Genomic DNA, 18,685 nt, shown 5'->3' on the forward strand with positions numbered 1-18,685 from the left:
AGGAAATATCTTTAGAAATTGAGCTTTGTGCTTCATAATCTAAGCAATTCAGATTACACTATGGTGGATGGGCAGAATGAACTTAATTCTCTCTCTTGTGTGTGTTTTTAATTGGCTTTTTGATACAGGCGAGGTCTTAGGTGAACTGATTTTAGATTGTAAATATCTATTAAGATATGTAAATATGTGTAAGATTTTTCTGTAGAGAAAATATTTCGTTTGGTAAACCATGTGCTAATAAAACATAAAAAATAAAAATAAATTGGGAAATGATGTGCAGTAAAAGAACAACAGCCAAATGAAAGTGAAGAATCTTACATTAGTGATCTTGCGTGCAGTGACAAGTGATTAGTTAGTCATTTTTGCCTTTGAATGAAAACACAGAGTTGCTTAGTGATTCAAAACTGAGAAAACAAATGAGCAAACAAGATACAGGGAACAGTCACACAGTCAAAGGCAGTGTGGTTATACTTAGACTAGAACTAGACCATTCAAGTGTGTGAAAATGAGGAACAGGAAAAAAGAAATGTAGAAAAACCAAAAGACCAGCATGTCAGAAGTCAATTTAAACCGAATGTGAAAATGATGAAACACACACCGTCAAACAAATGATGGTGTGTGACAAAGTGGTTCAATGCAGGATTAATGGTACCCTGAATATCTCAGCAATGATAAATGAATTGAAAGGCCAGTCACTTGAAAAATATTTTGACCCACAGATTTTTCAGGAGGCAAAAATGACAGGTACTCTATAAAATGTAGTTAAGTGTCACACACTAGAAACTGACATGCTGTCACATGACATTTGTGAAAATATAGATTCAATAGGTTAGAGAACGGAGGTAAGTGGAGAGGACCCAAACAAAGGGAAAAGAGCAGTAGAGGAATGGCAAATGAATACTGGTGGTCCCGAGGGGGGCAGTAAGTGGCTGTGCTGCAGACGGGTTCTGAGCCCAACAAGATAAACAAAGCGATACAAAGAGAGATTGACAGAAAGGGGGGTAAAATGACATTTCCTATGTCCCTTTGCCTAGCGAGAAGTCCAGCAGACCTAAGGAAAGTAAGCCCTGAAATCAGTAGCAATTCACATTTCATATTTATTCTGGAAGAATATGAGGACAGATATTAAAACCCCTATTATTTTTGTAGAGAGGTGCATTGCATTGGCAATGATTGACACAGGTGCTCGGGCAACCGCCATGTCCCAGAAATTAATGCAAAGCATAAATGTGAGAAAATACCCACAGACATGCTGATATTTAGGCATAGTGAAGGCCCAGTACATAATTTCAATGGGGAAGAAATACCAGTAGCGTGTGTCACTAAAGTAGACATCAAGACATAGACATAGACAAGACATAGAATGAGACAGGGAGTGGTGGACACATCCATAGACAAGATGCCATTCCTTATAGGAACAAATTCTCATAGTAGAGTGTCACCTCCTATTGGTTGGGTAAATGGGTAGATGGGGTATTGTGGTCTTTGGTCAAACAAAAAACCTGAAAAGGAAAAGCAGACACCGATTGATGAAAACACATTGCATTTTTATCTAAATGAGTACAATTGCAAACCAAACATTGCTGCAGAGTCAGAACATGAAACATATTTCACCAATTGCAGAGATGCACATGGAAGAAGGCCAGGCCTGGATCCCGGTGAATGGGCATCCAGAAATTATTGGGGCAGTGTTGATCCTAGAGCAAGAAAAAGTTTCCTTAATGAAAGTGTGTTTAAGCAAATAATTGACAGAGAGGAAATACCAAGTTTAAATATAGTAAATCAACACATCTTTGGTTTGGATGACCCTGAAATAATTGCAAAGTATTTTGTGGGAAGGCGCATGTTGGAAATCACAATTGGTTCCAAAAACAGTCATCAAAATTATTGGATTGTAAGTGGGACCATGAATAAGTTCTACTTGGGAAATGACATCATGCACAGAATGTGTATGGTGTTAGATTTATTGAACCAAATGTGTTGGTCTAGGCTGGGTGGAGCGGCACCTGAATTTGATATCAAAAGACAAGCTTACCATTGTGCCCAAAAGAGGACATGTGTAGTAGGGCTTCAGGTAAAGAAAAATGTCACTATTCTTCCTTTCGCCAGACAATTCGCAAAAGCATTAAAGTACAGGTAGGGACAACAAATGGAAGGGGCTGATGCATTTGTGTGCCTCAATGAATCCATGAACCAGCATGGGCTAGAATGTGAATATACACCATTGGTAGAGATTGGGAATGGCCCCATTGGAATACTGGTAAATAACAAGGGATGCCACAGCATTCATTTGGACAAAAAGACAGCATTATGGATGTCAATACAGGAATCCTACTACACTGCTGATTTAAATAACCCAGTGATCTTGAATGTCACTGAAAACTATGTAATTTCACTTGGTGAATTTCCTGAGTCATTGGATTCTAGACCAAAGGGGATTTGCCTAGTTTACCCCTAGTAACCAAAAGATGTGATATGCTGTCATCAGGATAATTACATCCTATTCAATCAGGTCAATCGGAAAGACAAGAACAGAAAGGTGAAATGCAGCAAATCGTGATGAGGTTAGTATTTCAACATATCTGAGGGTGGTGGTCTTCCAAAGAGAAACTGCCACACAACTAGAGCAAAGCATAGAGGTCCCTACTTTGGAGGATTTCCCAGAATTTTCTAAAATGGTAGAGGAACAAATCCAAGCTGCAGAAGCTTGCACAAATGAAGAGGAAAAACAACAATTAAGGAAAATGTTTACAGAGTTTAAGGAGGTTTTTGCCAAATATGCCTATGACTGTGGGCTGACCGAGTTACATGTTGCTAGACTACCTGAAGGGTATGGTAGGGAGCCAGTATTTGTGTGACAATAAAGGATTACCCCTGGCCTGCCTGGTGTCCCTGAGATTAAAAATCTGGAATCCAGAGGCATCATTAGGACTATTCACAGTACTTCATATACTCCCATATTAGGTGTACTAAAGCCCAATTGCCAATGGCGCTTGTGTGCAGACTTGAGGGAACTAAATAAGAGGGTACCTGTTTCAAGGTGGCCACTTCCATTTATTGATCAGGGTCCTGCACACGTTCAGAGGTCAAAGATATTTACCACTCTGGATCTTATAGCTTGGAACTGGTGTGTGCCATTAGCTAAAGATATACAAAATCTATTTGAATTCTCCTTTAACTGATTACCGGAAGCATGGTCCTTGACCCTCTTTGGCTATACCAATAGTGGAAGTGAGTGTGGGATATTCTTAAGTAAAACACTCCCAGGTGCAGCTAAGAGAGGAACTGTTATTTATTTGGATGATCTGCTAATCAAAAATGAAGACTGAGAAATTCACTTCAATGAAATTAGACATATGCTCTGTCTGTTGCAAAAGACTGGAGCCAATATAACTTTACAGAAAGCGTAGTGGTATAGAAAAAGGGTAAACTTTCTGGGTCATAAAGTAACAGAACATGGACTAAATCCACAAATAAAAAAGGTGGAGATGATACAGAAACTAAAAGATCCCATCAATTTGAAAGGCCTAAAAAGTTTGTAAGGAATGACAAGTTACAACAAGGAAATTCATTGAAGATTATGCAGAAATCACACATTTGACTAAATTATTGAAGCAAGGGATGCCCTGTATATGGGGAAAGGAACAAAGTGAGGCAGTAGCCAAGTTAAAGGGCTGCTTGATGAAAGCCCCATGTTTGGCTTATCCAGTAAAGAACCAAGATTTCTTCTTTGAGATGGCTTTCACAGATTAATGTATGTCAGCAGTCCAAAAACACCATGTAAATAACAAAACCATTGCATTTACCAGTAAGGCATTGTCACAGGTAGAAACTAAATTCAGCAAATGTGAAAAAGCACTTTTGACCACTGTCTGGGCATTACAAAATTTCCGACCCATTATTCAAGGGGAAGGGGTGATGGTTGAAACAAACCTCCAGCCCCTGCAATTCTTACAGAGTAAACGGATCAGATCAGGGAATTTAGCCCAGTTAAGAATTGCTTCAAGGACGTTAGCATTGTAGGGATTCCCAGTGGAAGTGAGATATTGACAGAATAAAACAAGTCCAATTGTGCAAGGGATAGCAGACTTACATGATTGTGCAGCTGTCTGTGCAGCTGAAAACATAGAGGTAGAAACAAATGTAAATGAATTTGAACAATCCCCACACAAGATATTCAATGAAGAAACATGCAAGGATCTCCCAACTGTGTAAGTAGATGGGTGTGCATACCACAGTGAAGGTGATTCTGAAAATGAATTAGTGGCAGGAATAGGAAATGTGTGGGTCAAGTGTTTTGGCATTCCAAGTGTAAGCATGAGATTAGGCCCCAAAAACTGTCAAGTTGCAGAATTGGCTGCCATTATTAAAGCATTTCCACAGCAATAGAAAATAAACTTAAAGAAAATGTTTTAGTTACTGACTATGATTATGCCTGAATAGATTTGTAGAATATTTACCTGGGTGGACATTGAGAGGAATGGTCACTTATATCAGGAAACAACCTAAGCATGGCAAAATGATCCAAGCCATAGATAAACTTTATTCAGAAAATAACATGATCATTCATTGGAGGAAGATACAAGGCCATTTGAAAACACCAGGGGAAGACAAGGACGTGAATGACAAGGCCGATCAGTTAGCCAGAATTGGGGCTGTGAGGGGGAGTTGCTTCCTATTGAGCACCTACTTGGTGAAATCCAGGTGGATGCAATAACACACTCCAAAACTCAGAGAACAGTTGATCAGCCAGTGGCACAGTGGAGTTTTGATACCACTGATCAGGACTTGGTCAAGGCACAACAAGATAACCCTATGTGAAGCCTATTATATAATCATTTGCTTGATACAGAGCAAAATCATCTGACTGAGGAGGACTGTAATGAGAAAGAAGAACTGAGTGTTTTGCTAAAGAACAATAAGAGAATTTGGTTGCAGGATGGACTGATGATTCGGGAACCCACGTCAGGCCAAATTCAATGGGTAGTACCTTTGTCATTTCAGGTATTGATGCAACATCATGCCCATGATGCCATAAATGCAGGCCACCAAGGTTTCCAGAAAACTTTGGAGATTTTGAAAGATTATGCCTATTGGCCATATATATCCCAAGGTGTAGAGCTATATACAAGGTGATGCTTGGTGTGTGCACAGTTTCAACTTACTTCTCCAACACACATGGCACCATTAATGAAAAGAGGTCTGACACTTCCATGGTCAGATTTGGTCCTGTGCAAAGGTGGGTACAGGGAATCAGGTATTTGTTGACAGTCACTTATTTACTGTCCAAGTGGGTGGAAGGCATTCCGGCACCGGATTGCAGTGCTCAAACGTCAGCCACTTTGTTAGTCAGCCATATTTTTTTTCGTATTTAATCAAAATTAGAGTTTTACAAAATTAGAAAATGCTGTCAATCAATCAAACATTGTCTTTGTGTTGCAGTAAAGTTTTTTGTGAGAATTGCTGACAAACAAAACTGAAGTTTATCTTAAACTTGTCAAAGTTCAAACTTAAAATTGTTAACATCAAGTTATTAGATACAAAAGTTACTACTGATTCTTTTTGCAGACATAGGGCCTCATCACAAGTTCGGCAGTAATGCAGCGGTTTTCCCGTCGAGTGTAAATAGCGCTAACGCCAAGCTCCCCGGCGGATAATCCGCCAGATCACAAGTTTTCGTGCACGTGCACAGGGACATGGCGCTAGCGCAAATAGTGCGCAATGGGTAGAACCCATAAATCTGGCGCACCGTGCGCTACTGCCATACTGCGCTAATAGCATGCACCATGAGTGCACGCTATAAGCGCGCGGGAAGCGCCGCACCACCGGAACGGGAAACAAAGCGGTGGCCATCTTGGAAATCACAATCCGCCGGATATCACAGCCCCTGGAAGCCATCCACAACTGGAACACTGAATCATGTCACAGGAGCGCCATAGGGGCAAGTCTGCCCTGGACAGGGTGAGGAAGCCCAAATTTAGCGACCAGGAGCTGGCCATACTGGTGGAGGAGGCTGAGATCCATCATGAAGAGCTGCAGCAACGCAAAACCAGTGGCCAGCGCAGAGCACAGATTTGGCGCAACATCAGGCAAAGGGTAATTGCAGTGGGGCGCGTGCCCCGGGATGGTGAGGATTGCCGCAAGCACCTCAACGACCTGCGTGTGAGAGTCTGCGGCATCCTCTCACAGCACAGGAATGCAAGCAGGGGCACTGGAGGAGGGCCACACCCCCCCACCGTAACTCACACCCTGGGAGGAGAAGAAGAGTGCCCTGATTGACATCGGCACCATCGAAGGAATTGGTGGAGCAGAGGCAGGCACTGGCATTGATCCGACTGCAGGTGAGTCCCACCACAAATGCATGCAACTGAAAGTACCACACATGCAGACCCTGAGTGAATGAATGTGAAGAAATGCGTGTGAGGCACTGCAGACACCCATAAGTTACCCCTTGATCCATTGAACCGTAGTGCTGCCTAGGCTACCCTGCACGTGCAGTGCATCAATAGAAGGGGCAGGGGACAGACATCCATAGCCATGGGACAGCTACGTAGAGTGTGAGTGTGCAAGAATACACCCCCAGGACCCTGAGCGCAGTGTACCCCAACCCCGCATGTAATCTTGTCACACAATCATCCCCATGCAGTGTACCTCCACACTCACACCAAGCACCACATGGTGACCGAACAAAATGCAAGCTGAATACATGATTCATCACGGGGGCAGCAGTGATGGGACGACTGGACGTGATCGAGGCCAAACAGGCCAAAGTTGAATCCATGGCCAAGGTGCACAGGCGGCACATCAAGGCCATCAGTGCATCCATACGCCATGGATGCAAGTACTTAGTGCGAGACAATGCGTGCACATGCAGAGTGGTGGAGCAATGCACCGCAGCCCTGACAGGGTTTGGACAAAGGGTGAGGGAGTTGTGCGAGGCAGTATCAGCACTTGCTGAGCAGACAAGGGAGGGGGACAACCTTCTCCGACAACACTTGCAAGCAACCGGGTCAGTCCCATCAACCTCCACTACACCCACAGAGGGATCCCTTGAGCCGTCTCCTAGGCACCGTTCAATGTGCCACCTGAGGTCACACACACCAGAGGGGCCTGGACATGGAAAACGCCCACGACCATCGTAGTCAGACATGGCATTGTTGTGGGTGCCCTGATATCAAACATGCACCTACCTGCACTGTTGTGGGGAGTGAACTGAGGGGAGGGGGGATTGTGTGCTGGGTGTTCACTGGAGGAGGGGGGATTGTGTGCTGGGTGTTCACTGGGGAGGGGGGATTGTGTGATGGGTGTTCACTGGGGTGAGGGGGGATTGTTATACTGAGAATAAATCACGTTTCAAAGATCACAAAGCATGGACAGTAGTGATTGTGAAAAAGTGCTATTTAATGTTGAAGTGACATTTGTTAAATGTAGCCATCACCCGTTTAAAAAAAAAAAAAAAACATCAATCAATCCCTGTCTGGCCAACGTCCCCTCCCTCAGCCCAACCCTTTGTGCATGTGCAACACCTTCAGGCACGTCATCACCTTCACTCCCATCCTCAGGTGGCTGCACATGAGCATCAGGGGGCAGTGGCACATTCCTGCGACAGCAGATGTTGTGCAGCATGGCACATGTCAATACAATTTTTCCAACTTTTTCAGGTGCATACATCAATGCCCCTCCCGTACGGTCTAGGCACCGGAAGCGTGCCTTCAGCAGTCCAAATGCCCTCTCCACGCATATCCGTGTACGAGCATGGGCAAGGTTGCATGCCCGCTCTGCCTCAGTGAGTGGATGATGCACAGGGATCATGAGCCATGTGTACTGGGGATATCTAGAATCACCTGCAGGGGAGAGAAAGCAGGTTTGGGGACAAGGTAAGTTCAGTGGGTATACAGGGCTCAGTCATCAGTGTCATTTTGCCATACTTGTCATTTGGTCACTAACATTGTGGAGTGAGCTGTGCTACGAGCAGCATTGATTCAATGAGGTACTCACAACTTGGTATGCCTCTGTTTCAGTATGTAACAGTACTCATTCACTTGTCACTGGGGAAAGGGGCCCTACCATCTGCTTGTGCATGCGAGAAGTGGCTACCTCAAGTGTCATTGCCATTCCCTTTGGCTGCAGTTGCATTTGCTGGTTGTCACTTTTCTGTACTGTTCTCCAGGCATTTCATTGGCCATTCAGGGGACAGGGTTTGTCGGATGTACTTTGACATTACTCAGACTACTTATGAGTGGTGCATTTGTGGATGTGGCGACTTTTGTGTTACATTTGCATGACTGCCGGGTGGGCAGGGTGGGATGTCTGTACTGTGTCAGTGTTGGAAGCCATAGTGCTACTCACACAGGAGGCTTTGTGGTGGTAGGCCTTCCATATGTCACTGTGCCGCCACATGTCTTTTACATCCTGAATGAGTGTCTTCTGTTGTGTTGGACATGTCCAAGGTTTCTCGTGCAAGGTGTTTGATTGGAAATGCTTCACTGATGGTGCTGCCTATTGACATTTAGGGATTTCATTGTGTGTGACCAGCCCCATTAGTTGTGGATTAACATGCATTATGGTATACATTTGTACTCACTCAGCAGCCATGTGGTTTGCCCTCGGTGCCTTTCCATGTACACTGGCAGGGTACTGTTGTGCAGGACCATGGAGTTGTGGGTGGATTCTGGGTAGCGGGCACAGCAGTGGCTGAAGGTGAGGTCAGGGCCACATGTCATCTGCACATTCAGGGAATGGTAATGTTTCCGGTTTCTGTAGGCTACCTCCTGTACCTGGGGTGGTACCAGTGCTTCATGTGTGCAGTCCAGGGTTGCTATTACATTCGGGACTTGGGCAATGGGCAATGGCATGGAATTGACCCTTCATCTGGTTCACCTGTGCATGTGTGGCTGGCAATGTGATGTGCTCATTCACATGATTCAACAGTGCATCCAGCACCTGTCCCAGCATGCCACTGAATGTGGACTGGGCCATGCCATGTATCATGACAACGGTGTGTTGGTAGCTGCCAGTCCCGAGGAATTGTAGCACAGACATGAGCTTCACTAGCTGAGGTACTGCTGTGCTATATGGCTGATGGCTATACGGCTGCCGATGTCAGCCTGGATTGTGTCCAGAAACTGGGTGATGGTTGCCCTGTCCAGCCGATATTCAGTCACCAACTGCCCATCAGTCAGGGCCAAGGGTGTTGGCCTGACCCTGGGGATGGCTGGCCACCTTGCTGGTGCTGCTCTCCTCCTCCTTCTCCTCAACCCCACCACCCCCTGCACACCCAAGGCCCTGGCCTGGTTGGCTGGCCTCTGTAGCTCCAGGTGTAGTAGGTAGAAGTCCACATCAAGGGCCCCGGCTCCAAATGGCAGCATGGTGTTTGGAAGTGTGTGTTGTGCATGGGTGGGTCCTTTGTAGTCCTCTGATTTGCATTGGTTTCACCTGGGCCCTTATTGCTGTCTCCTCCCTGCTCCTACTGGTGGAATGGTGTTGGGGAGGGTGTGTTGTGCATGGGTTGGTCCTTTGTAGGCCTCTGATTTGCATTGCTTTCACCTGGGCCCTTATTGCTGTCTCCTCCCTGCTCCTACTGGTGGAATGGTGTTGGGGAGGGTGTGTTGTGCATGGGTGGGTCCTCTGTAGGCCTCTGATTTGCATTGGTTTCACCTGGGCCCTTATTGCTGTGGCCTGTGTTCTTTTACCTCCAGCTATTTGTTGGGGGTATTTTCTGACGCTAATTGCGCCTACGCCGGACTCGTGATTGCAATGTTTTAGCGCGAATGGTTACTGGCGCTTTTACAGCTGACGCTTGTACAGCCGGCTATACTTGCGCCGGCTGTAATGGCACCGGCGGTATTTGGACTCGTGATCCGACGGACCCTTAAAATCGGTGCTGATAGCGTTACCGCCGATTTTAAGGGTTACCGCCAAACTCGTGATGAGACCCATAGTCAGCATCAGATCACGGTCAATTGAATCAAAGGGAAGTGTATATGTTGCATGATTTTATAGGTCGCAATTAACCATTTCGTTGAATCGCTGCTGGTTAATTTAGACCAACGTGTTGGTTCATCCATTAGCACAAAGTCTGAGAGGGTGTTTTTCGAATAGTGTGATCTGATCTGTTGATTCAGTGGACACTGAAGCAGCAAATGTCGGACAGTTTCTTTTTCAGACCTTGAATTACAAAAGCGACAAAGATTGGAAGCTGCGAGGCCTTTAATGGGAAAGATTTCATTTGTTGGAAGCAGGTTAAGTCTGGCGCGCAAGAGGAGATCTTGTCCTTGTTTATTTGGGAATTTTTTGATGTAGCTCTGGAGCTCATTTAATTGTTTTGTATTAGGTGGCAGGTGAGCTGTCAGTTTGTTTGCTGCTTCCAGCGTAGATGTCCAATCAAGCTCTTTTAGTTATTTTTTGGATTCTAACTGGGTTGTTGAATAAGGTGTCTTCATCACACTCAATAGATTCCAATGCGACGGTATTTGTGTTTCTCCAAGAAAGAAGTTTTTTGCATCGTGAGGCCTTTAATTCTTGATTGATCAAATTGGAGATCGAAGGAGCAGAGGCCATCCGACAATTACAATAGAGCATCAGCTTGCTAGAGTTGACCATTCCTTGGTGAGAGGACAGACTGTATCACTGTATCACTGTATCGACACTACTGGAGTGGAGTTGGGCAACCTGAGAACCTTTCTCCAAAATAGAGCTTCGAGTTTTGGCCAGGTAACTTCTGGAATGTTTGGCATTGCATCTGCTCCATAGATCAGTGTTAGAACAACCTTCTTTTTGTAAAACTCCAACACTGGAACCAAAGAGAAGAGGCCGCATTTTTTGTCTAATGCTATCCTTGAGATGCCAGTTTGATGGTCTTCGATCTTAGAGACACTTGCATTGCAATTTCATTTTGAGTGCTGTCAAGCATAACTCCCAAATATTTGAATTCTTGCACTTTTTAATGCATTTCTTATCCAGTCTGAGCCAAATCTTTTCATGTGTTTTGTTTTGGATCTCTAGAGTCATAAATGTGGTCTTTTGTTCATTTATTTATAGGTTGTTTGACTGGATGTATTGATGTCATTTATTTAACTGCCGTTGAAAACCGATTGTGGTATGGTCAAGGAGAATAAGATCATTGGCATACAGTATACGGGAAATTGCTGTTTTGTTTAGTTTTGGAGGAAATGCCCTTACAACCTTTTCTGACTCCTTGAAATCTCCCAAATATGCTAAGACGATATTTTCTCTAGGTTTGGTTTACCTCAAAGGATAGAATCCAACCGTGGGGGTCATTTCATCTGTGCAGTGATGACAAAAATGTGGCAAATCTTGGGTGTGAAAAAAGGAAACTGCATTTCATCTTGTAATGGGTATGTGGAATGGTGCAACAGGTCAATTGTTGACATTTTAAAGAAGTCTGTAGCTGAGGCAGGGTCCAGTTGGAATTTGCAACCCCCTCTGTTGCTAATGGCTATTAGATCAACACCTTCCAGAGCAACAAACCTAAGTCCACACGAGATTCTAACAGACAGGAAGATGGTTTTGCCACAACATTTACTGTACCCGACCAAAGAAATGTTTCTGGTAAATGCAGCCACAATTCACGAATATATGTGGAAGAGCTGAGAAAACACTTGCAACATGCATTTGTGTTTGCACAGCGGAATTTGGAAAAGGCTGCTGACTGTGCAAAGTCATAGTATGACAGGAAGATGACTGCTGGAGAATATGAGGTAGGTGACCAAGTCTATAAGTTTGACTTTGGGAAAGGTAAACATAAAAATGCCAAACTCATTATATCCTGGCGCGGGCCATTCAGAATTGTAGATAAGGTTTCAACTGTGGTCTACCAGATTGCTGTAAAGGAGGGAAAGTTGACTGTGGAACAATTTGTTGATGCTAACCAAATCAAACCATTTCACCCGAACCATGAAGTAAGAAGGCTTGAACACATTGGAGAATAGTAGGGAGTAAAAGGTGTAGTTGTATTCAGAAAGATGAAGTACTGTTAGCTGGAAGAGATTCACTACACCAGGTAAGTAGGTATGAATATAAATAATGATTTAAGTGGAAAAAGGGGGGTAAAAGGAGGATACATCAGGTAAGTAACTGTGAGTACATTCTTAAGATTTATGCAAAAAGGGGGGTAAAACAGGTGAGTATATACGTGGAAATCTGAGCCCAAGGTGCGTAAATAATATATATATAAGACTGTAGAAATGAGTGAAAAGTTCTAGATAGGCATTTGTTTAGATTGTTAAGTGTCACACGTTGATGTATAAATTGAATAACAGGTGTATTGAATGGATGTTAAATCTTTATAGTGAATTATTTTTTATTTATTGGTCATTTATTATGTGCCTATACAAGTATGTCTCAAGGCACAACAAGACAAGGGAGGGACAATTCTACTATGTCTTGTACAATCGGATTGTGCAAGAGCAGGTCTTTTATAAAACATTTAATTCTGAGATTGGTTTCAAGTGCAGATCCAGAATTCAACTGTGTTGGTCAAAATTGTCTTGTTTCCCAGACCTGCACATTGCCACAGCGCTATCCTCCCTTGACAAAGATTAATTTGTTTCTATTGTTTCTTGGTTGAAAATGCTGCATTGAATTGTGTTATGTTTAACCTATATGCTTACTTCGAGTCAAAGATAAAAAGTGCAGCCGAATTGTATTTTTGTGCTTAATCCACGTGGTATTTGCAGTTGGTCGTGGAGAAATATTCTTGATTCAAATACCCTCATTGTATATATTGTATATGTTATGTTGCTTAATCCACAGTTTTATTTCAGGTAAACCACAAAGGAAATGGAACATGAATGGGTTTGGTGTACTTGGTTTTTAATCTGTCTTTTTCTCTTTTTATTTAGAGGGGCACTGGACTGTATAGTGTATGAGAGCTCCGACCCTCACCTCACGGTGCATGAGAGCCCCGGCAGGCACCACTCCAGCTCCAACCCTCACCTCACTGTGCATGAGAGCCCCAGCTGTCACCACCCAGACAGGCACGCACCGTAATACTCAGGTGGCAGCCACAGAGTGGGAGCCAGGTCAACGAGGAAGGAGGAGTTCCGGATGGAGGACCACGGCCCCAGTGGGTCACCAAATCCACCATGCCGTATTCCCCAGAGGCAGTGGCACCACAGTCAATGTGGAACCCAGCACAACAGTCGGGGAGGCAGAAGACAGTGAGGACGTGGAGTTACAAGACACAGCTTACACAGGCGGTGCACCTTATAGACGGGGTAAGACCCATCTCACAATGGAAACCGAAGCCCGGCCTAGTCTGACCGGCCTAGGCGGCAAGGCATCATGGCAACCCACTTCCTGGGATAAAGGGGTTGGCGCCTGGGAGGGATTTTATTGCCAGTCCCTACACCAGTGCACTGATTGGCCACAACTACACCAGCCCGTATATCAGGCAGAGAGAAAAGAAGGACTAAGTGTGGTTTTCTCTTTTCATTACAGGAGAGACGAACGGCGGAGGAAGAGGACACAAGGAACTATAGCTGGGCATACAAGGATTGATCTGCTGCACCCGGGTCACCGAAACCTGAGTAAAGCAGCGTTACCTAGAGATTTAATCCAAATCCTAGAGTTATACCAGGAGGTGAACTCTGTTCTTATGTTTCTTTTGGACCTATTATCAAGAAAAAATTAGCGATAAAAGCAGTTATTTCTGTTCAGGCAATCAGTGTCACACTCATCCTTTTCACAAAGTGGTGGCAGCGGTGGGACTGACAACGCCATTAAGCGGATAGTAAAGACACTAGTGGAAGGACAACAGCAGCTCCAGCATATTCTACAAGTACAGGGCCACCAGGCGCAGGCCGACTGGCAGGCCATCCAACAGGCCATACAAATCCAGGCTGCCAGCCACGAAACATTGAAACATGTGACAGAGGCCATGTTAACTTCCCAGGGTCAGCCAGTGGAACCCAGCTCAGTACTTCAGAAGTACCAGTCTGGTGATGACCTGAGCTACTTCTTCACAAACTTCGGAAGGGTCAGCCAGACAGTCCAATGGCCTGTGGAACGATGAGGGTATTACATCACGCCCACTAAATGGGGGCTATGCAAGGGCGTTTCAGGCTGCTAACCCTGCTGGGGATACTACATATCCCAAGATCAAGCAGACTATCCTAGAAAGGTTGGGAATGGCTGACAAGGTATATCAACAATGTTTAAGAGACACTAAGTTGAGGGCCAGAGAAACACCAAGGCAACTCTATTATCAAATCCAAGAGATAACAGAAAAGTGGCTGAAACCTGCCACCAGCAGCATGGTGGAGATCACAGAGAAGGTAAAGTTGGAACAATTAATTGAAGCCCTCCCAGAACCCATGCAACGTTGGGTCCAGCAGCATCACCAATTGACATTGGGAGAGGCCATTGACATTGCCACCGCCTTCCAAAAGGCTGGCTCTGCAAGAATACCCAATAATGACCTAACTAAAAGTGGTGCCACTCGCAGTTCAATGGAGTCTAAACCTAGCTGGCCCGAAGGTCGGGAACCCACCTGTCCTGGCTCGCCCCACCAACCACAGTGCTTTGATTGTGGAGAGTGGGGGCATATCGGACGGTTTTGCCCTCGTAATCCCAAACTGGAACTGATGGAGGTTGATTATCTGCAAAACCGAAGATGCCGAGACCCCTATCGGATTGATGTCCAGATAGACGGAAAGCCCTGCCAAGGACTTCTGGACAGCAGAAGCCAACAGACCGCAATCTGACCTGAAGTAAGTGGGCTAGGGGATGTGGGAGGCCTACTATTCCCATCAAGTGTGTAAATGGGGACATTAAAGAGCATGCAAACAAACAAGTGGTCATGGAGGCAGAGGGAACCAGCGCTAACCTCAGGGCTGCCATAATGCCTTCCCTGCCTTTCCCTGTACTGGTAGGGACAGACCACCCGTGCCTACAGGGCTGTGGGGGGACCCTAACTGGCTAGAGGGCGCCCCCTTCTCTCAAGTCGAACTGACCAAGCACCCGCAAGGACACCAGAAAAAGAGCAGAGAGGAAGTAGGATGCTAAAAAGAAAGTGGGCCGAAAGCCAACAGAACAGCTGTCTTATCAACTGGCTACCAGACAATAAACAACCAACCTTCTGGTACGAGACTCTCACGGATCCCATGTTAAACTGTCTATCCCTGGTTTAAGTCCATGAAAGCGAGAGACCCTAAATAATGCTGATAAATCACCCAACAGAGTCAATAAAGTACACCCCAGGAGGGAATGAGACCAAGACCAAGTGAAAGTGATATTAAAGGCTTTGGGGTCATTCCGAGTTGGGTGGTAAGGGAAAAACGATGCCGGTAAAGGACTACCGGCATCGTTTCCCGTTACGGCCCATTCTGACCCACCAGACCGTTATTTACGGCGCCGTAAAGTACGAGGCCGTAAATAGCGGTTTAGTGGCGCGCGCCCGTCACACCATGCCGGAATTAGCGGCATGGCGTAAACCGGAGCTGATCCCAAGTAAAGCGGACATGGAAAAAACGGCCTCCACAAGACCGCAAAGTACCTTACCGCCATGGAGTAAATACCGGCATCGCCGAGAAGGTGTAAAGAACCCTGAGCAGTGTTTCCAAGAGGAACAGGTGCACTCAATCAGCACAGGTGGAGGCAATGTAGTCTGGCACAGCACAAAAGGAGCACACCCACACACCACACCCCCTCCCACACCAAGATGATACCAATTGTAGCAGGATTCCTGGAGCTGGAGGCCCTGCTTGCAAGGCAGCAACTACAACAACAGCAACAACAACAACCACAGACCCCACCACAGAGGATACACAGGAGGAGAAGGAGGGTGAGACAGGCCCAGCATGCCCTACCGGTGTAGCCACCATTACCACGCCGGCAGCCCCCAATCCCCTGCATCAGAGCCACCCCCTTCAACCTCACACCAGAGCAGATACACACCCTGTACCGGCTTGACTGGGACACCATTACCACCATAGTGGACCTGATACATGACGATATAGTGAGCCGCATAGAAATCAGCACTGCCATCCCCCTCTACTGAAGGTAGTGTCTGTGCTCCACTTCCTTGCCACAGGCACCTACCAGCATACAGTGGGGCACATGCATGGCATTTCACAGCCCATATTTTCCTGGATACTCTAACAAGTGCTGGATGCCCTCCTCACCCACACAAGGGACTACATATCCCTACCCCAGACTCCCCAGGAGATATATGACACCAAAGTTGCCTTCCATGCACTGGCAGGCATGCCAAATTTCATAGGTGCCCTCGACTGCACCCACGTTGAATTGGTGGTCCTGCATGCCATGGAGGTGCCGTATCGCAACCGCAAGCAATACCACTCCATCAACATCCAGATGGTGTGTAATGCCAGTAAAGCCATCACACATTGCAATGCCCGATACCCCGGATCAACTCATGACTCCTTGGTCCTGCGGAACTCAACACTACCATGCTACATGGAGCGACATGCTGGACGACGTGCCTGGCTGCTTGGTGAGTAACCTGAATGGCCATCACCCGTTTAAAAAAAAAAAAACATCAATCAATCCCTGTCTGGCCAACGTCCCCTCCCTCAGCCCAACCCTTTGTGCATGTGCAACACCTTCAGGCACGTCATCACCTTCACTCCCATCCTCAGGTGGCTGCACATGAGCATCAGGGGGCAGTGGCACATTCCTGCGACAGCAGATGTTGTGCAGCATGGCACATGTCAATACAATTTTTCCAACTTTTTCAGGTGCATACATCAATGCCCCTCCCGTACGGTCTAGGCACCGGAAGCGTGCCTTCAGCAGTCCAAATGCCCTCTCCACGCATATCCGTGTACGAGCATGGGCAAGGTTGCATGCCCGCTCTGCCTCAGTGAGTGGATGATGCACAGGGATCATGAGCCATGTGTACTGGGGATATCTAGAATCACCTGCAGCGGAGAGAAAGCAGGTTTGGGGACAAGGTAAGTTCAGTGGGTATACAGGGCTCAGTGATCAGTGTCATTTTGCCATACTTGTCATTTGGTCACTAACATTGTGGAGTGAGCTGTGCTACGAGCAGCATTGATTCAATGAGGTACTCACAACTTGGTATGCCTCTGTTTCAGTATGTAACAGTACTCATTCACTTGTCACTGGGGAAAGGGGCCCTTCCATCTGCTTGTGCATGCGAGAAGTGGCTACCTCAAGTGTCATTGCCATTCCCTTTGGCTGCAGTTGCATTTGCTGGTTGTCACTTTTCTGTACTGTTCTCCAGGCATTTCATTGGCCATTCAGGGGACAGGGTTTGTCGGATGTACTTTGACATTACTCAGACTACTTATGAGTGGTGCATTTGTGGATGTGGCGACTTTTGTGTTACATTTGCATGACTGCCGGGTGGGCAGGGTGGGATGTCTGTACTGTGTCAGTGTTGGAAGCCATAGTGCTACTCACACAGGAGGCTTTGTGGTGGTAGGCCTTCCATATGTCACTGTGCCGCCACATGTCTTTTACATCCTGAATGAGTGTCTTCTGCTGTGTTGGACATGTCCAAGGTTTCTCGTGCAAGGTGTTTGATTGGAAATGCTTCACTGATGGTGCTGCCTATTGACATTTAGGGATTTCATTGTGTGTGACCAGCCCCATTAGTTGTGGATTAACATGCATTATGGTATACATTTGTACTCACTCAGCAGCCATGTGGTTTGCCCTCGGTGCCTTTCCATGTACACTGGCAGGGTACTGTTGTGCAGGACCATGGAGTTGTGGGTGGATTCTGGGTAGCGGGCACAGCAGTGGCTGAAGGTGAGGTCAGGGCCACATGTCATCTGCACATTCAGGGAATGGTAATGTTTCCGGTTTCTGTAGGCTACCTCCTGTACCTGGGGTGGTACCAGTGCTTCATGTGTGCAGTCCAGGGTTGCTATTACATTCGGGACTTGGGCAATGGGCAATGGCATGGAATTGACCCTTCATCTGGTTCACCTGTGCATGTGTGGCTGGCAATGTGATGTGCTCATTCACATGATTCAACAGTGCATCCAGCACCTGTCCCAGCATGCCACTGAATGTGGACTGGGCCATGCCATGTATCATGACAACGGTGTGTTGGTAGCTGCCAGTCCCGAGGAATTGTAGCACAGACATGAGCTTCACTAGCTGAGGTACTGCTGTGCTATATGGCTGATGGCTATACGGCTGCCGATGTCAGCCTGGATTGTGTCCAGAAACTGGGTGATGGTTGCCCTGTCCAGCCGATATTCAGTCACCAACTGCCCATCAGTCAGGGCCAAGGGTGTTGGCCTGACCCTGGGGATGGCTGGCCACCTTGCTGGTGCTGCTCTCCTCCTCCTTCTCCTCAACCCCACCACCCCCTGCACACCCAAGGCCCTGGCCTGGTTGGCTGGCCTCTGTAGCTCCAGGTGTAGTAGGTAGAAGTCCACATCAAGGGCCCCGGCTCCAAATGGCAGCATGGTGTTTGGAAGTGTGTGTTGTGCATGGGTGGGTCCTTTGTAGTCCTCTGATTTGCATTGGTTTCACCTGGGCCCTTATTGCTGTCTCCTCCCTGCTCCTACTGGTGGAATGGTGTTGGGGAGGGTGTGTTGTGCATGGGTTGGTCCTTTGTAGGCCTCTGATTTGCATTGCTTTCACCAGGGCCCTTATTGCTGTCTCCTCCCTGCTCCTACTGGTGGAATGGTGTTGGGGAGGGTGTGTTGTGCATGGGTGGGTC

The sequence above is a fragment of the Ambystoma mexicanum genome, chromosome 7p (genome assembly GCF_040938575.1).
Source record: "Ambystoma mexicanum isolate Mex_15411 chromosome 7p, UKY_AmexF1_1, whole genome shotgun sequence".
Classification (NCBI taxonomy): Eukaryota; Metazoa; Chordata; class Amphibia; order Caudata; family Ambystomatidae; genus Ambystoma; species Ambystoma mexicanum.